Below are 20,800 nucleotides of genomic sequence, written 5' to 3' on the forward strand. Positions count from 1 at the left end.
GGTTTTATCTCTTAAGCCATTTGAGGTGTCTGGTTCTGCTGAATATATTTCTATTACATTCAGTTATCGGGCTGTATGACCAGCAGCCTATAGATAGCTGTAGAAATTGGATGGCATTAATTCTTGTTTTTTGAACTTGACACAAGCAATTGAACCAGTAAGCCAAATTAATTTGAGAATAAAGCAAATAAAACTTTTAGATTGAAAATGACAATGGCTGACTTCTTTTATGGTGTTGAAAGAACATACACACTTCAGGGAACATCAATTGGTCTTTCTCTAAAGCTGAAAGACTTCATATAGAGATTTAAAAACTGACAAAGATACATGCCAGAAGGGCAAATTATAATCTTTCAACTTCAAAACCCCAGGCTATGGTGGCTTTTCACATGAATCTTACACAAGAACAAAAATAAGACTTCAACCTAGATCTGAGAACTGAGTGAGCACTTCGGTTGAATGCGATTAAAGTTCCCCCGGACTGCTTGAAAACATCTTTGGCTTCTTCAAAATTGTTATTTTTAGGCAATTTAAAAATACGTCTGCAGCGAAATGGTGTTGATAAATGAAACCAAACAGTCAGGAAAACAGAGTTTGTCATTTCAATTGGGCTACCTGGCCTTTGGGGTTCTTTTTTTAACCACCAGAGCTCATTTTCTGAGTTTCTCCATAACCCTTTACCTGATGCGCTGTGCTACAAACCCGCTAACCTGCTTTTTCTTTGGATGGCAGGGAAAGAATGCAGTGATCCAAATCCTACCCTTTGTTACCACAGCGCTAATCCAGAGCAACACAAGGGAAGTCAAAGCAATTCCTTCCGAGCAGCTGCATTGGAGCTGAAAACAGAACTTGGCCTGACGGCTGTTCAAGACACAGTCTGGCCCAGGGGCCCTAAAAAATGCAAAGCAGAGGAAATATGAAATGATGTATCTATAGATCCACTCTTAAGGTAGATAGCATCCCCCAAATGCTGGCTCGGGGAGGAGAAGCGTGACTTTCCACATCAACACTGCTGTAATATCCACCTAATGAACATTTAAATCTCCCGGCCTTTCAAGACAGCTGCTCTTTCTTTTCGATGCTGGACATCACTGTTAAATTCAGGATGCACTTTCTGTTTGGGTGGTAATGCTTACACATGGCTTACTTTTCTTCAAGTATTTTCTGGGACTCTAGTTAGTCTTTGAAAGTTCTCATTGGCATCTCAGAATTATTAATGTTGTAATTATACAGGGGCTGGTTTGAGAAGGGTGACGAGGAAGAAGAGCATGAGTGGGGCCACCGCTCTGCGATGCAGCAGCTTGTGAATCTCTTCCCCTTACTGTGGGTACCTGCAGATCATTATCGTTAGCAATCATATAGAATAATAGAACAGCCCAGGTTGGAAGGGACCTTGAAAGTTCATTTGGTCCAACCTTTTGTGGGAAGGGGAGCTTCGGTAAGATTTTCTAGCACCCTATCCAATCACATCTTGAAAACCTTCAGTGACACCTCCTGGGGAGGTTGTTCCCATGAATGTTTGCTCTCTTTGTAAAAAATGTGTATCTTATATCAAGATTAAATGTATTTTTTTTCTATATTGGTACAAACTGCACAGGACACAAAGCCATCCTAGACACGCTGTGGACTTACACATTCAGCATCAGATACATACTACCTTGACTCTTTCTGCACATTATGAGATGGCAAACAAGATATCTTTATTTGGCCCATGAGTGTGTCAAATCCCAGACAAAATTGAGTCTGAATACAAATAATCTTCATACTGCAGCAAGTGATAAATATAAATTGCTTGTCCAGTACTGTCATATTTATCAAACTCTATTGTTAAAAATACAAAGTAGAGTTAGTGTGGAATGCACTCATGTTTAGATATTATGCTTGGTTTCATTAAAGGACTTGCAGGTCTGTCTTTGGATATACAGAATCGTCTGGGAGCTTTAAACCATTTCATTCCATGCTGCATTAACATGCGCAATGTAATCTCTGCTGCCAAAGATGAAGGGTGAACAAACCTCTCTTATTGCAGGTGGCACAGTCCTCATTTCTTGTTATTTGAAATTCACTCTGGTCTTGTATTGCTGCACTTTGAAACTTCTCCTTCTTCCATTGCCTTTTTAATAACTGAAACCATATCAGGAGGGGCAAAAAAAAAACCAAATTAATGAAACTTCTACAGATAAAAAAAGTAATAATAAGCTTAGCTTCAAAAAGCTACCTGATAGTACAGATAAATAACGGAGCAACAGAAAGCATAGTGTAGCCCAGCTAATTATAAATGAATTAGTACTGCATGTAGTCAAACCCTAAATATTTGCCTTTATGATCACAGTAAAATGCAATTACTTCTGCCGCAGTTTGTGGCTATAGAATCTATAGGATCACTGTGCTGATATGCAGAAAGCTTTGAGAGATGTTGTTCAGAGTCGTGTTTTGTAGTTGTCGAACTATTTCTGATAAGAATGCTGCTTTTTCTTTGCTGGGAGGGAAGATCTCGCTAAAGAACTAAACCATAACTTCTTTCTTCATGTAAATATAATAACTAATTTAGAAAAAAAAAAACTGGCCAGTAATATGCAGTCCTGCCTTAGTAAGTTGTCAAAATAATTGCTGAATGTAAGTTAATCATTTAGGTCCTTGATGTGTTTAGCCTGTTTCTTATTAGTTGCTTTAATTTGTTTTTATGTAGTTAAGAGCAGGCTACTTTGATCTGAGGTTGTTCTATTTTGTTCAGTATCTTTAACTTCTAATGAGTGTAATTGGAGTGATAAAAGTGGTTCCTAGCCAAAGTGTTGCATCAAAGCCTTTATAAGGAAAGAAAGGAATTCACTGTTTATGAAGAGAGCTAATCTTAGGGGTTTTTTATGAATCTGGAATAGAAAGAGGGGGAGCTACTCTAGTCAGTTAACTGGCAAGGGCCATTTTATCTGAGCTTTTGAATAAGAACTCTGAAGAGTACAGAAAAGAAACTTTCTGTTTCTAGATTGGGAAGTTTTCTGAGGAATGCAGAAAAACTATTCATGGAGAAATTGAAGGAAACATTTGTATTTTATCAAGTAATTATAACTACTTAAGAGTAGCGTGGTGTCTGGACTATGTCCAATACAATATAGTTCTGAAGCATCCAAAACCAATAACTGTTTTCAAAGGAGTTCAATTCACTTCTAGGTCCTTAAGTGAGTGGAAAGTTTGGAAGTCTGGCCAGTGGTGTCACAGTGAGAACTTCAAGTGGCTCAATGCTTTGAGAAGTTTGCCCTTAATCTTGTGCCAAACGGGAGGTGAGCTTTTTGATCATTTGGCCCAGGGTTTTGTAGTTAAAGGTTTGGTTGCAAGTCCACTTGGAAAAGTGGCTTTAATCAACTTCCTAAACTTTACTTCCTAAGTTTTCTCTATTACCAACTGCAGTGATGGGAACAGGAAATCTTCCTTAATGTTAAGATTTAAAACTAGGGACGTTGGAAAAAAAGTTGTGTTTCTTTTCAGTTTTTCTTACAAGATACACACTGTAAATGAACTGTTCCGGGGGAGCAGCACTGAGATGCTGTGCAATCCTTTTCAGTGTACATTACTTTCTGAACTTCAAGAAAAGCTCCTTTTTTTGACAATTCTACTGGCTCCATGCAGAGCATAAAGCATAATTCAGGAGAAGAGTTTGCATATTTTGTATGTCAGCTGTAGACATGTGCAAGAACAATTTATGGAAATTCTGGGACATGAAGCCAGAAAAATATACCTTTTGCCTCCAGCAAAAGTGTTTGATTCTCAATGAAAATTAGTGAGAAAGATGAAGGAACAAAAGAGCTACAAGCAGCCTCTTCACACTGCCACAGAATCTAGGGAAAGGCTCTGGAGATACAAAAAGATACTGCGCATCTTTGTACTCTGCGCAGCCTTTTGGTGGCTACTGCTGAAATTCTTGGTGCTATCTTTTTGCCAAAAAAGAGGTTTTGTACAATAAAAGTTGCTGAGTGCTCCCCTACTCACCAAAAGTAAGATTGCTTGATGTTGGCAGAAGAAAGCTGGTGCTGTGCCACATAGGTACCTCTCATATGAATTAGGTTGTATGTGTATGGTACAACATAGATGACACAACGCTAGCCGTGTGCTGAAAAACGTAACATGGCACACACATCAATTTTTTAGCATAAAAAGCCCGATGCTGTTTCATTTTCAGACGTAATAAATCATTGTGCAGGTGCAAACCAAATGTTTTTAGCGATAAGCAAACCTGCCCTAGTTTTCAAGGCTGAATGGTAACTTTAAGATTAACGGCAAGGATATCTCCTGAATATATTTCTGTTTATCTTGATATTTTAGTGATGATATTGGAGTCATCAAAACAGGGATGTTCAGCCTGCCGGAAGGGAAAATATGTGACAGGAACATGTCTTGCAAGAGGGAGATTTCACAGCTGAGGAAAGTTGAGAGCAGTTCCCAGAGGCCTGTAGGCTGCAGGACTACGGTTCATGTCCCAGTAAGCTGCACATGCAGCAATAAATTCAGCCCTAGGATGGGTGATTCTGTTAATTAGGATTGGCAGGCACCATGGGGCTATGATCAGTCACATTAAAATGATGCACACTGACTGGGCTGAAAAAACACCCACATGAGGACAACCCTCTAGTGACATTCCTCATTTTTAAGGATATCTGAGAGGACACGGGTAAATGTGTTCCTACGTTTCCATCGCAATTACTGAGTAAGCTAATTAGAAATATTAAATGTAGACTGTTTGATTTCTAGAGAAGTAACAGCACCTGCAAATAATTGTATGAATAGAGGCATGTGTTAGCCTGCCATATGTGTGCAGTAAACAGCAACCGGGAGCTCTGCATGCAATATGCAATCCCTGAATTTTGACTGGATAAGGAATTAAAGGCTATATTTAAAATGCTCATCAAGGAAAACAGATTAGATTATAAGCCCATTTTTATGTACTCTGTTCCATGAGGTAACCTGAAGTGTCCTGTTTGTTAGAATAGGCGTTCGGAGGAGAGTTTTTCCGATGCATTTTTATTTAAAACTGGAGTTAGTGGGTAACAGGCACCAATCTCTAGAATTTCTGAAAGGGTGAAAATTGCAACACCAAGGGCACAACTGTGCGGTGGTTCAGGAGCGGGGGATGTGGAAATCCCCACGGCTGGCCTTGCCCCTGGAAACGCTGTTGGATGAGGCTTAAAGCAAACTACAGTTTCACACTTGAAAAATGCATGTTTTGGTAAACAGAAATCCAAACTCTATACTAATACGTAGTGCATGAAAAATTATGATTTGCAGATAAAATTACAGATAAATTACAATGTGTATATATATATACACACAGACAAATTACAGTAAAATTACAGGTCATTTATTTGCAATGTGAAGTAAAAACAGTTAACGTATCGTGATATTTAGATAATGATCATCAAACTAGTTAGCTGTGGGTCTGCACAGTATGGCTATGTTCTAGGTTTTCTCTACAGGAAAAAGGAATTTTATAAATAGAAAGGTACCATTTCAGCGTTATTACTTAACAAGTGCAGAGATTTGCAGGGCAAGTGGTAAATTCTCAAGGGATGGCACGTTCTGCCGCCCTGGGAATGTGCATTACAGCGGTTCCCGTGCTGCGTGATCACGCAGTGACTCAACCTACTGCGCAATACTTGTTCTTACTGTTACTCCACTCTTTAAGGGAAAGGGCCTTCTGCAACTCTCTGTTATCCATCAAATTAGTAATAGATAACTGTGGTAGCACCCAGGGCTTTGTGAACGATCCACCACATCTGAGTCTTCACACCGTGTGGTGGGTTGGCCACAAGATGGGCCCCAGTGTCAGCTGGTACTTGCAGGTACCCACAGCTGCTCAGACCTGTGTACACGGACACAGCCAAGGGACAGTTGTCATTCTGGGCAGAAAGATGCCCAGAGATGGGTCAAGGAAACAAGGCTGGTGGCTTGGATATGTGTACATAGGCTCAGAGGCCATTGCCTGCAAATCCATGTGGCATCTGGGAGGCTTCAGCAGGTTCTCTGTCAAGCCTGGGCACCTACAGCTCCTTCCACTCCAATATGGTCACAAGCAGGGAAGGACCTTGTCTGCTGTAACACGAGTGCACTGATGTTCTCTTTAGGATTGCAGTTGCGCTACAGAATAAATTAGACTGCACTGTAAATTAATCTCATGCCTAATTTCAAGCACATGGGTAATCCTGGTGAAGTGCTTTGCAGAACTGGTGTCTTAAAGATGTTTGTTTTCCCGAAAAAGTTTCCACTGTTTCATCTGTAAACTTCACTAGATTCACTGATGTGAGAACAACGGAGCAACTATCACTTACTCCAAGTAAGGACAGCAGTGCATAGTCCACAATCGCAATGTGATTTTTAAACACCAAAGTGATTATATCAGGGGCTAAAAATCAAGATGTTCCCATCTCTCCCACTCTGAAAGAAGGTAATTCAAAAGAAGCCCAAATGTTTTTGCTTCTGCCTTTCTCCGGGCTATGGCCAAGCATGAAAAATATCAGCATAAAAGGTTTTTGAAGGTGTTTTAGAATGTGTGAGGTGACAAGGTAGAATGAAAGCATCATCTCAGCCTTAACTCTCAAGTCTTTATTAAGTTACGTCTTAATTTTCTTTTTAATTCCTGTTAACTGTAAGGTGTCAATGTTAGAGTTTAAAATCACAAATAAAGTGTTTGGTTTGACATATTTAATACAATCTCATATCAACAGCCTGTCTGAATTGTTAATAGTTACCATAGTAACCTCACAATTTCTCTCTCAGTCATTCTTCGCAGCCTTTGGTCCCATCATTTCAAAAGTTAAGTTTCTGTGGTGGCATAGCTTAGTTGCAAATTTATTCATACCATTCTATTTTTTTAAAGGGCTACCCATTTCTATCTCCCTGCAGAAGTGTCAAAGCTTCTAGCATTAAAAGCACAATTGCTGTCACTCATACAGCGTTACACAGGCAGTGGCTGAAATAGTGGTTTGGGACTAAGCAAGAAACAAGCTGAGTCGGTGGTTGATAACTAGTGTTTTGTTAACTTTGATAACCTTGGGAAATGTCCCAAGCATGAACTGGGTGATTACAAGGCTTAGGCTTTGATGTCTGTGGATTTCGGTTTTCCCTCTTATAAATATTTAAAGAAACTGATAACTCTTTGCTATTTTTTTTTTAATCTGATCTCACTGTTTAGTACATGAAACTGGATATTTCATAGAAAAAAACTATCTTACATATGTAGGTACAGCCCACCCACTTCAGGTGGTCCTCACTTCATCCTTCTCTCTGGATCTCTCTCTAGGTTCTTCATCTTTCAGTCCAAGGTCCAACTATCCAAGATAAGATTTGATTTTATTTTATTGTTCAATGATGTTTCATGGCAGTTGAGATCATTTTGATACTCAGGACTAATTGTCATAGGTGATTGAAGTGAGGAAATTTTGCTCTAATTAAAACCCACATTTGAAGTGGTTTTGCTGCAATACTTTTGTCTCAGGATAGTTGTTTCTTGTCATCTGAGAGACTTCCAGTCACTTCACCTTTATGGAATGTGTCATAGTCAAGATTTTCTGGGGTTGGTTGGTTTGGGTTGTTGGTTTTTTTTTTATAAGGACGTAGGTAAAGATGGTGGTTCTTTTGTTTTGATTTCTTTTTTGTGTAGGAGGGGATATTATAGTAATTATGATGCATTGATTGAATAAAGAAGGATTTAATAATTAATCTGTGAGGTTCCCAAATTTTTCTTTGCTCACATGCCAACTGTGAGTGGACGGCTGTAACTAAAAGAAAAGATGTGAAGGAAATAAATGGCACAGTCAGTAAGCTATGCTTGTTATTTCACCTCAAGCGATCCTTTCTTTGGCTCTGTTCCACTCCTTTGGGTGACAGCACACTCAGTCTCTTTAGTCCTTATATTTTTCAAAACCTACACGCCCCCAAATGTGTTAGTACTTAGATGTAAGTAATACAGTTCGATATACATACTGTTTCCAGCATCTCCCACAAAGTCCCTCTGCATTAATTTATTCTTGCCTTTTATTCTGTGTCCTTTCATCTGTGCCTGCCATCTTCCAATAATGACCTCAACAGCCATCCACCTCTTATCTGCTCCATCCACTTCTCTCCCAAATATTCTTGTGCTCTTAGATGAAATGATCACAACATGGAAGTCTAAAGTCTTCAACTCAGCCACGTGGGCAATCTTATTCTAATGATCCCAGATTTTAAAGCTTTGACTTAGCAATGTTTAACCATTTTTACAAGTAGCAATGTGTGAAGTCCATACAGAGCTGCAAATGCATCATATTTTCTTTGTATTTTTTTCTCTACACGTTTGTCTACACAGCAATGTCTTGTTTGTGAGTCTTAAGGTAGAATTAAATCTTTTAATAAGCAGCAATTGCCTGGCACATTGTGTCTTCCCTAAGACACAGAAATAATAAGAAATATAAATACTTTTGAGATACCTTCTCTGCTATATACAATAGCAAATTTTCTTTTTGTTTTAAACACTCCTAGGAGCATTTGAAGGCAACTCAAATGCCCTGCATTAAATGTCGGACCTGTTAGCACATGTCACAATAAACTTTCATTGCTTAGCTGGTTTTTATTGGGCTCCCGCTGACACGTTAGATAAAACAAAAACCAGAATGAGTCCCACTTTACCAACATTACCATGATTGAAAGAATAGTCAGGTACTGCTTCTAGAAGAGTACAGTGCTGGAGGAAAAACCCCAGAACGACCTTGAACTGCAGTGCCTGTTGCTCACTCATTCTGTTCCTCCCCTGGCAAAAGTCCATCTCGGCATCATTGCGATCGGCCAGTGGGTGCTGCTATGGACACGGCCGAAAAGAGCCAAGTGTGAGACAGAGAAAGGGCAAAGACAGAAAATGGGAAACCCTTGACTGCCACAAAGAGCAAAAATGCGATGGGTGCTATGGGTACTAGTGAAACAGCTCTACAATTTCAGTTTAAGTCCTGCCACAAACAACATTTTCTACTGCTCTTCCAAAAGTGTCGAAAAAAACTGGAGACTTTAAATAGCTAAATGTTACATCTGCAAATCATCTGTGGAAATAATCCCTCTGTATTTTAAAATGGTGTATTACCCTCGTATGTTTAAAGAGCTCAGGCTTTCAACTGTTTTACTCTACAGCTGCATTCTCCCAGTCCTCTGAAAGAACAGCCCGGAGTTAAATGAGACAAATGAACCCAAGTTTGGTTTGCGTCTATTTTGTAAAGTCCTGCTCTGAGTATAGACACGGAAGAGTGTCTGAGTATTTTAACAGATCTCATCTTCCTGAAAATCTTCATTCTTACAGCTGCCTTGGCTTTAAAATCCTCACATAGGAAATACTTTCCATCTCCTTTGAAATCTGCTTCTTTCTGCACCCTCACTCACAAGCCCTTTATGGGATTTGTTGGTTAAAAGACTATGCAGTAATTTCTTTTGTTACTACAATACTATGATGGATGAGACAGTGTGTATCTCCCATACAGATTCACCACAGAAAAGTATTGTTCATATTTGAGGACATTTTGAAGATTGTTTTCCAAGTGTAAAATCCCACAGAGCTCCATGTATCAAGTCTTGTAATTTTGTGTCTTAAAATAGCTTTGACAGAAAAAAATGGACATAGATCAGCTGGCCTGCACCACACGGGAGAGGACTATCACAGAATCCCAGGGTGTCAGGGGTTGAAGGGCCCTGGAAAGCTCATCCAGTGCAATCCCCCCATGGAGCAGGAACACCCAGATGAGGTTACACAGGAAGGTGTCCAGGCGGGTTGGAATGTCTGCAGAGAAGGAGACTCCACAACCCCCTGGGCAGCCTGGGCCAGGCTCTGCCACCTTCACCAGGAAGTTTCTTCTCAAATTTAGGTGGAACCTCCTGTGTTCCAGTTTGCACCCATTACCCCTTGTCCTGTCACTGGTTGTCACCAAGAAGAGCCTGGCTCCATCCTCCTGACACTCACCCTTTAGATATCTGTAAACATGAATGAGTCACCCCTCAGTGTCCTCTTGTCCAGCTCCAGAGCCCCAGCTCCCTCAGCCTTTCCTCACACGGGAGATGCTCCACTCCCTTCAGCATCTTTGTTGCCCAGCACTGAACTCTCTCCAGCAGTTCCCTGTCCCTTCCCTGTCCCTGTCCCTATCAGCAGTCTGTTGATGGGCCTGGGAGCCACCACGTCCCCTTGGCTGTGGGTGCCCGTGACCCGGGCATGCTACGGCAGGCAGGGCCTCGGGGTGGCTCGGCCCGCTGCCCTTTTCCCAGAGCTGCTGGGTCACACCAGCCCTGTTGTCCTGTACAGTGTCACTGGCCAGACGTGACATTTTTCACATGAGGTCACAACAAATTGCTGTGAGAACCCAAGGGCAGTGGGGTGGGTTTGTGGGGCGATAGGGGCAGCCTGCGGGTTGTCTCGTGTTCAGATCTGCCTGCATTGCAGTCGTTTCTTTGAGCAATAAAGAGAAGCAAGTTCACATGTTGCAATTCCAACTCATCCGTATATCCAAACTCCTCCAGTGCCAGGCAGCATCCAGGGCTTCCCAAAGATGAATTTGCAGGCAACAGTCATTTAAATGACAGCATCTTGCTGGTGCTAGTGCTGCCTTTGGGAAATACCTCACAGCTGTAGGGTCTCCACCATGCAGGTGGGGCTGGCAGTTCCCACTCTGCTTCAGTCTATTTTGATCTGAAATTGATTGGTGGTTTGTTTGTTTGTTTGTTTTTTCCCAAAAAATATGTAGGAAATTGATTTGCAGATTAAGGTAAATCAAGCTGTCCTGCAACTTTATCCATCATTTAGTGAATAAAGTGGACGTATATTGATTTATATTGTATCTTCCGGTAGCTCTTCGCAACTCAAACACTATGTGTGACTGGATACTTGGTGTCCTGTTCTTGAGGACCTGAGTTCTTTAGGCTTTTGGTATCTTGTGTTGTTGACCGCCTTCTATCACATCCCTTCAGGCTACATCAATTCCTGTGCCAATGTGACTGAAGGTCAGTAAAATAATATTACACAGTGGTAAAACTAGAAGGCAAATACGCCTGTCTTTGGATGAAATATTGTACCTACTATCAGCTCAGATAGTGAACAGTCAATCCCAGTTTAAGGCAGATAGTTAGGATTCTGTTATCTGCTAAAAGTGGGTAATTTTCTCTAACCTTGAACCATCTATGGAGACTGAATACCTGTCCTCTCTATCTCTAATTGGTACTCTGCAGATGTCGCCAGTATTTTTGTATATTTTTCCCCCATCAGAAAAGATAAAGGAAAAATAATTATTGCATAACAATAATCATTCTACCTCTTATCCTCAGCTTCCCAGGAAGGGACTGAGCACACGTGCAGCATGAAGAAGCCTTGGTGTAAAGAAGGGGAATCTGTCCCTTTCTGCCAGTGAAAGAACAGGAAATTGGGCAGAATGGTTCTCATAAATGCATGCTGGAAATGGAAAACAGTTTGCAATGATGCTTCCACCATTAGGCCTCATTCAGGAGCAATCTATAACACAAAAGTCATTTTGGATGATTGCTTACTTATTTCTTTGCTGTGTGTACATTAGCCAGAATTTTTAATGTGTGCGCGTTGGGTTCTTTGGGGTTGGGTTGCTTTCTTTGTGCTCATGCTTTTTGTTTTGTTTGTTTGTGGGTTTTGTTGCTGGTTGGTTTTGTTTGTTTGGATTTTGGTTGGTTGGTTTGGGTTTTTTTGGGGGGGTAGAGGTGCTTCATTGTTTGCTGTGGCCAGGACTTGCCGATATTACACGTAGATCCCTCAGAGCAGAGGGCAGCCCCCTAGCCCAACAACATCGAACACCACACCTGCAGGAGTCAGATTATTATTCAAACTTGGTAAAATCTGGTTTCAGCCCTTTTTTTCCCCTCAGCCAAAACAGACTTCACAGAAACCTCCCATTCCACAAGCCTTTTTAGGAACCACTTGACCACTTCCCACCTGGACCTGGTAATTGAAAAGAGCTGGCTGGCCCCAAGCTCTGTGGCTCTTTATGAAGCAGACCACCCCCAATCCACATGCCTTTTTCTTAAAACAACATCCATTTTTTTGGAGCGGGAAGAAACTTTTAAATGAAAGATGGCAAACACCATAAAAATACTAAGCTCCAAGAACATTTATGTATTTTTAGAAGCTGTAAGATGTTCACGGATGTTTTTTGGAAAGTAGACATACATAACATCTGTGCATATGTATCCATGTACATACAGGAACAACTGCTTGACCACACTAGTCAGGTTCCCATGAGGATACATCAGGTAAAAAAAGCAAAAATTGTATAATCTTCCTGGTGTTTCAGACTTATATATGTGAAACTGCTCATCTCCTTCCATTTTATACTTCTCTAATACAACATACTGAAAGGATTCAGAGAGATGGAGTTAAAGTGATGAAAATTTGATGCCTTGTCCCATTCATTCCCTCTGTTTCTGACTCTTCTTAGCACTAGCTTTCATGGCAACAATATGGATTGGGAATGCTGGTTTTAGGTACTTAGAGCACAACGTCACCTTCCTTCTTGTAGCATAGTGAATTTCCATTTCAGCCTTAGTGTTCTCCTCTTCAGATGGACTTTCATACCTATGAGGAAAAAACCAAACAAACGAACAAAAAAAAAATGCTCAAACCAAACTATCATTTCTATATATAATTTTTAAAAAAGGAAAATATACAGTTAGAAAACTCTCAGAGGAGTTCTGATCCTGGGAATACTCTGCTAAAATACCTAGGAATCCAAGAAAAGGACAGGTTTAACAAGGCCATTTGCTAAGTCCAAGAAAAAAAATAAAAGGCATCTAAAAGAGAGCACCCAAAAGTCACTTAAAATCACTTCCAAAGTGCAAAGAAGACAGGAGGTCAGTAGTCAACAAAATGACATTTTGGCTGTAAAGAGTCTTTATTGCGCCTTGTTCCTGTATTGCATGATAAGGGCTCTTTTCTTTGGGAATGTCAGCTTTGCTCCTCTCTCTCCTTGTTTCCGTGTGTTTTAAGTGCCTCTCTGCTGTGATTCTTCCATGGAGGGGCCTTGAGTTGCCCCTGATTGCCACCTGATATAACTTCGCCTCGCATAATTTCTCTTCTGGACTGCGAATCCAGAACAAGCTTGAGGCTATGTGTGAAGATGAAAAGACTTTTCCCATCTTTGTTCCCCTTTTCCAATAATCTAATATTGCATAAGGTATTACGCAGGTATCACAGAGCAGCCTTCATTGAGGTGTCTCTGTAACAGCAGTATTTGCTAAGCACAAACTGGTAAGAGAGCAAGCAGGAATGTGACAGAGATCCCTAGATAACCCATACTGGGACATCTTGGTTCTCTTTGCTGGCAAAGTCAACAATAACCAGTTGTCCCTTTTTCTTTTTAGTTTGTTTTGGGGGGGTGGTTGTTTTGTTTTGATGTGTTTTTGTTGGTTTTGTTTTTTTTTTCCCTAAAGGAAATTGAATGTAAAATATAAGTTAGCCCTGACTGAAAGCTGAGATTTAGACATGTTTTTCAGTATTACGATTCCCACAGCAATTGTAATTCAGCTTCACTGTACATTCTACTGTAAGGCATAAAAATTAACATCACACTGTATACAGTAGAATATATTACCATAGCACGCGGTGAAATACTGTAGCAATTTGAGAAAGCAATGGGTTGTATCTACTCCAAGCTCTTGAATGAGTGCATAACATTAAGCATTAATATAGAAGTTCTTTGGGTTTGGCTTATGTTTACAGTCCACAGGCCTAGGTTAGTGAGATTTTGTACTTACATGTAACCCCGCTCAGGGGTTATTTGGGCAGCTGCTTATATGTTTTGAATCTTTCACTTTGCAAGCAAAAGTTTCCTGTCCTCGGTGACTCTTTTGTATTGCATTTTAAAATTAATTTTCATAAAGCTTGAGCAAAAAATTTTTCATTGTTTCTGAGAAGGAGGTGAACCGAAAAGGTCATTTTTCCCATTATAAAAATTGCATGTGATTGTTATTGAACGACTCAAAAGGCACAGCACTTGGGTCAGGAAGCTTCCATTTGGCAGGAGGGCGGGTGTTTGGGGGAATAGGTGTCTTCAAGTCTTCCGGTAAAAATTTCTTTGCCGAGCTCTTGGAAACCGTTGCTCGTTCACAGTTGGTAGTTCAAACAGCAGCCTTCCTTCTCTGCTCATGTTCCAAAAGCAAATGGGCTCCGTGGCTAGTGAACAGCAAGTCAATTAATGACTTAGGGACAATATGATAAATTTACGTAGTGGAAGAATTAGAGATTCATATCATTGCACTAACTTCAGCTCTCCCTTCCACTCTTAATCTACTGTGGCATCAGACCTTATATTAAGTATGATTTTACTCTACATAACCATGCCTAGCAAGTTGCTCCCACTAAAAGCGCAAAAAATCTTGTGAAGTGAAAGTTTCTTGAGATTTAAATCCACCGCCGTACTGCTCTAACAGACTAAACTTGAAAGTTGTGTTTTATTCTGTATCAGTAAACTGCGTAGTAACTGGGAGACACGGATACGGTTGTAGGCAGTTGGTAGACCTCAGTGGCTCTGAGGATATGGGGAGAGCGCAGGCTCCATGAAACACGTGGCCAGCTGTTCTGCGGTTATCACCGCACATGGGCCTAGTTGGGAAGACCAAAGATGAAGGAACAACCATGAGAGTTTCTACAGAGAATCGTTACGGTAGATTCGGGACCTCAACCCTGAAAGCACAAGACGCAGGAGTTGTTTGATCTTGGTACAAGATGCCATTGAACAAAAGCAGCTTTCTCTGTAATGATCACTGGCAAGCAAATAATTCAAGTATTTCTTCATGTGTTGTTTAGCAAATTAGAGCAATTAATATTAAAATTATAAATGGAAAAGAATAACAGTTTTCACGTCGATTTCTCCACAAAAATGAGGAGGAACAGGCAAAGGATTTCAGCAGTATTTTAGTCCCCCGGTGAACCTACAGACTGCAGAGTTCATGAACAGATGAACAAATAGTGCGTTTCCACAGTGGAATACAATGGGTTTGGAATTACAATAGCATATGAATTTAATATTGCTAAGAATAACACATTTTCATTATTGGCTGCATATAGAAAATCTGGATCTTTCAAAAAGGGCTCAGAACATGACACAGTATAAAAGGACAGGCTCAGAAGGAGGTTTGTAGAGCTACAAGCAGTTTCCTCTGGAGACTCCTCTGAGTTTGGCCCTGACAACAGCAGCAAATATGATGCGGTTAAATAGATGCCAGTTTGAACCCTGTTGAGGCTGATAAAGGTAAATAATGATTGCGATTTGGGTTGTTCGCAGTCTTATCTGCAGCAGGCAACCCCGGCCTCGTGTGCCAAACATCTGTTCAGAGAGCCAGGTGCTCCAAGGGCTCCCAGTGCTCGTTCCTGGGGATGAGCTGAGCATGTGAGAAAAGCTTTCCAAGGAAGCTCTCATTGTGGCACCCACATAGCAAAGACAGCAAGGCTCTGGATGCCACTCAGCTTTCCAGGGGACAAAATCAGAAGAGATAATTATAGTCAGGCAAAATAGCTGTGGGTCCAGATGAGAATAGTTTACAGCTGTAAACTCATTTTTTCCAACTATTCTGCAATCTCTTATCTCTGCATTGACTGACAGAAAATTGGTCCATCACGTCATCCTAGATGAGATTGGTAATCCAGTTCTGAAGTTGAGCAAGGAGTTGCCACATCATCTAAGAAAAAAAAAAATGCAATATTTATACTTTTATGATGGATTTTTGCATGTTTCTGATGTCAAAATTACTGTTCCTCTCTCCAAACTGGTATCGGGAAATCATGACCAATAACATTGTTAAAAAGTCATGAGGGGTTAAAATTGCATCTTCACCATGTCTTGATGAAAGCTGAAGAACTAGAGACTTTTGCCCACGTGTATCAGTTCTGTTATAAGCCGGAGGACTTGCAGGCATCTACTATTAATGTAGTTCTGTGGGTTAGGCATTAAATTTAAGTAGTACCCCTGCATTGCAGGTTTGAGTCTTTTCCTTACAAGCTTTTTGGATATCACTTGTGTTTTGAGGGGATTCTGTCTCAAAGGTTTCTTCTAGCAGCATTTATATGGTCAGTGTTTATTCCGTGGTTCTCTAAAATGAATTAGTATATACAGATTTTTCAAATTTGTATTTCTTATTAGTGTTGGAAGTGCAGTGAGTGGGGCAGACTCAGAATCATTAGATTTAGGGAGTCTTCAATATTCAGACCCCTGAATAAACAGCTGCACTCTTCAGAAGATTATTATAATAATAAATACAGTTTTATGGAACATCTGTGCCCAAAGGCCTCTTCAAAAGCACATTTTAAATGTTAGTGTATTGCAATCTCTTCTGCTTCTCATCACATTGCTTTAGCTGAATTGGGAAAGAAATGCCCACAAAAGAGTCCTGCCAAAATGTCAAAATAATCAGAGTTTACAGGGAAAATGGTAAGGTAAAAGAATAATGCATGAAATGTGACTACAGAAAACTCTTCGTTTCCATATAAACAATGCTTTATCAATATCAACTGCCCAAAAATATTGCTAATGTAGGTTTAAGGTTGCAATGTGATGTGCTTGCCTTGCTTGAGAACAGGACAGCTGGCTGGAGAGCAAGCAGGACAAGGGAACTGCTCTGCACCTGGAATATTGCAGCTAGTTTTGGATGCCTGAGGACAGCAGAGCTGCTGAGATAGGCAGGGGCTGGAACGCAGAACATACGAGGGAGCCAGGTTTGTTTAAGCTGGAGAAGAGAAGGCTCAGGGGGATACAATCAGTCACTACCTCAAGAGGGGGTTACAGAATAGATAGAGCCAGACCCTTCTCGGAAGTGCATAGTGAAAAGACAAGAAGCTATAAACACAAGTTACAAGAGAAATTTTATTTGGACATAAGGAAATCCTTTTTCACAGTGGGAGCAGGTGCCCAGGCTGTAGGATCTCTGTCCTTGGAGGTCTTTAAAACACAGCTGGACAAATCCTTGAGAAACGTGATCCAACTTGAAGCTGGACTTGCTTTGAACAAGAGTTTGGACCAGACGGTGATCTGCAGTGGTCCCTCCTAACTTCAGTTTTATTTTGCTATAGTTCCATTCAGTTAAGGTACAAACTGACCCCTGTACACTGTCTGACGTTCCCTCAAGTTGTGAGACTCCCCACACATTGATCAACAAATGAAGCGTCAAAAATTACAGAACACCGCAAATAATCACCATTGCATATGTTTTCTTGAATGCCTGCGTTATCTGCATACAGTCCAGGGTTTTGTGTAGCTAGTTGGGAGCTGTGTGACCAAAGTAAGACTGAGTTATTTCTGTTTTGAAGGAGTACACTTCAAGCTTGAGTCCACAACGTCAGTAGGAAAGCCATGTTGGAGAATAGTTTCTCTTGGGCTTGGCAAAGGGGAAGGTGGAAGGTATGGGGAGACTGATGATAACAGCCTGTGAGTCCAGGGAGATGTATATGCATGTAAGGATGTAAATATTTGCTTTTCTCTAAGATTTTGCTGCTGATGACTACCTACCAGCTAGTTTCTTTGAAGCTTGACTTCTAAAAATCTTTCTTGGCAAGAGTAGCTTGGTGGAATAGCACAACCTATCAACATTTTTGGTTCATAGCAGCATTTACAGACTTTTCATTACTATTTTTGTGCTATACCCACGTTAGTAACATAATCACAGAGTAAGCTTACCATGCTATCACTAGAATAAACTATGCCAACTATCACACTTGAGCCTGAGGATTGAAGAAGAATGCATATAATAAGAAGCGATTTTCTAGCAGTCAGGTTTGACTGACAGTAAGGGAAGTTTCTTGCTTTCAAATGTCATGTCCAACAACGAAGTATCACTTCAAACTATTGTGAAACAGTTATTGCTAAAAGCAAGTATGTCTGATCAGCAGTGAAAGGTGCACCTGTACTTCAACATGCATATGCTCAAGCTAGGATAAGGTGACCAGGTATGATGTAAACCCAAAAGGGGCTCCAAACCCAGCCAGGGATTTGTTCCACTGTTAAATATCCCCCTAACTTGCCAAAATGCTACAGTTGGAAATGTGTGTACCCTAAGCACTCTCATACGTGGTTTGTTACATTAAGACCAGTTTATACAGTTTCTGTCAGGAAAAATAAAGATAAATATGCTATCATAATGCATCTACATGGCAAACAGTTTTAATTTAGTGAGCAATGTTGGTTTTAATCAAAATATTCTTGATTTGTGGAGTCTTGGGGATAAAAAAAGTAATTATAATTAAGGGCGGATGGGTCAGCCTTCATCAACATACAGAACCCAGCTCATCATAACAGTATACCTTGTAATCTTACCGAAATAAATGCATAGGGCTCTCATTCTGCTCTGGTAACCTTTGACACTGGCCTTGCACTGGCATAAATAGCTGCAATGGCAGGGGAGTGATGAGTTAGTCTCCCAGTAGTTTTTGATGGACCATTAAATCAGTTAGCTCACGAGCCTCTAATTCACTGAAACATCCTTCATAGCATCGCTAGGTGAAACTGTTGCTTAACATTTTTAGTGTTCGCTTTTCTACTTAATCCAGCAAATCCCTAATAAAGTGAACGCAATGTCTACAGGCACAAGGAGGAAAAACGCTGCCTTCATAAACACAGCAGAGGAAGAAGCAAGATATCTAAAACTATTGAAACTACTACTCTTTGAAAGGCTTAGGGATTGTTTTTTGTGGTTTTGATTGATTGATTGATTTGTTTTCTTAAAAAAAAGAAAAAAACAAAACACACAGCATGTTCCATGTGGCATCCTGGCTTTTAGGAAGCAATATTATACCTTCCACTGCAAGTCACAATATTTTCCAATATTCAGATGAAAACAAAGAGGTTCTGAGGATCTGCTGCCTCACAAAATCAGCTATAGACGTGTAGATAAGCTTTTGCTTAAAAATGAAGGCATGCCTGCTGCCTCATTAACTATAGCAAGTATAAGCTCTGCATTAACTGCCTAATGCGCAGCAGAATGCCAAATGGAGTCTAATCAGACTGGATTCCAATTTATAGAAGACACGAGCCAGTGACTTGAAGTTGCCCTCATCAAAGAGTGCTGATATTGTTGTTAAATCTTATTTACTCATCTCTGACATTAAATTGTAATCTGAACTATGTTGTTTTCTCTGTTTTTGTGGAGGGAATCAGATACGGTTTGAAGGTCCCAGTTTTAATTGTGCTTCCTTGCTGAAAACTGAGCTTGTGAACCTCAAATCATAAACCAGAAATCAGTGGCTCTAGGAACTAGTAAAGGCTTTCACTGCATAGTTAATGCTCTATATTGCGATTAATACAAAGTGCATGTATGTGTGCACACTGTGTACTTACATAAAAGAGTATGAATGAAAGTGAAATGTCTATAAGCAGCGTGCTGGAAAGGACCAGAAGTGTGACACCCATCTCAGACTTTATTTTTGTCCCGGTGTAGTATTACCAGTCACCCACATTTGTCAGTTCATGAATGGTCCCTGTAGCCACAGCTATTGAGAGCACAGACTATCTCCTAATGGGTCAGGACAGGCTGTCAGTTCTCCAGTAGGAAAACTTTATTAATCTCATTTTACATGGCACATTATGTTTGCATTTGCATGAGCTGTTAGGCAGGCTATGTTGTTATTGCCCTCTTGAGCTATTACTCAATGATATATTTAGTGCACCTTACATGCAAACTTCCACAACTCGAGCTTTACCTTTTGTTGAAAAGGTCATGAGTTCATTTCCCAGTGAGAATGACTTTTCAACCCACTTACCTGAAATACAGTGTTGCCATTTTTAGCTGCACTGCCATGTTCATTCCACTGAAGAGAAAAACATCTTGGAAAAGCACTTAGGAATAAAACAAAGAGCTGACCTTATCATATTCTGCTTTGTAGGGGCTTACCTGGTATCTGTGTAAATGGTCCCCATAGCCACAGCTATTGAGAGCACAGAATACCTCCTAATGGGTCACAACAGGCTGTCAGGTTTCCAGTAGGATGCTAATTGATTATACAGCTTTCAGACGCACAATATGTTCATCCAAAGCCCAGCGCTCCACCTTTTTGGGTTGAACACTTTTCAGCCACACCGTGCTGGTTTTTATGGTTTCAGAGCCAGAAAGCGGAAGGAGGTGCATTTCAGGATCTTTTTTTAAGTATATACTATTTGAACCTAAATTACGTGTTTTTACAGTCAGCTGCTGTGAAACTAGTTATAAGGAGTCTATGTGCATTCAGTTCTGCTTCTTTAAACATGCAAATAGTTCCCTTGTCATTATTATGGTTCAGTGAATAGGAACAGGGGTAAGGAGGGAGTTTAGCTATTGATTTTTATGGGGCAGGAACTTCACTACAGGGCTCTTACTTTTCTGACTTGGGTGGAAATTGTGTAAGACCATGACAGTAATTATTCTCATCTCTGCTGCTTCAGCAATGTTTAAACCTGGGATTCAGGTTCCCTAATTGCAAAATGGGGACGGTGATCGTCGCACCCTGCTGAGGAGAGGTTAGGAATGGGGTGACTTTTGCATACATGCTAGTGGTTACTACTCAGGAGAACCAGGTGAGCAGGATATGTAATTACTCATCACGAAATGACAGACTCTTGTGTTCTCTGACTAGCCATTTCTTGGTAGTGTGGTGCCAATGCTATCCCTCGCCATATACAATCAAAAGATGCTGCAAATTAAATACAATCACTGTAGCAGCAGCAATTAACTGAATTCAGTTTGCGTGTTGCTCTGAGAATCTATTCTGGTAACTTTTATTTTCAGTAGCAGCTAACTTTACCATTAATTCCACAAACCTGGCTTG

The sequence above is a fragment of the Nesoenas mayeri genome (assembly GCF_963082525.1).
Source record: "Nesoenas mayeri genome assembly, chromosome: 11".
NCBI classification, from domain to species: Eukaryota; Metazoa; Chordata; class Aves; order Columbiformes; family Columbidae; genus Nesoenas; species Nesoenas mayeri.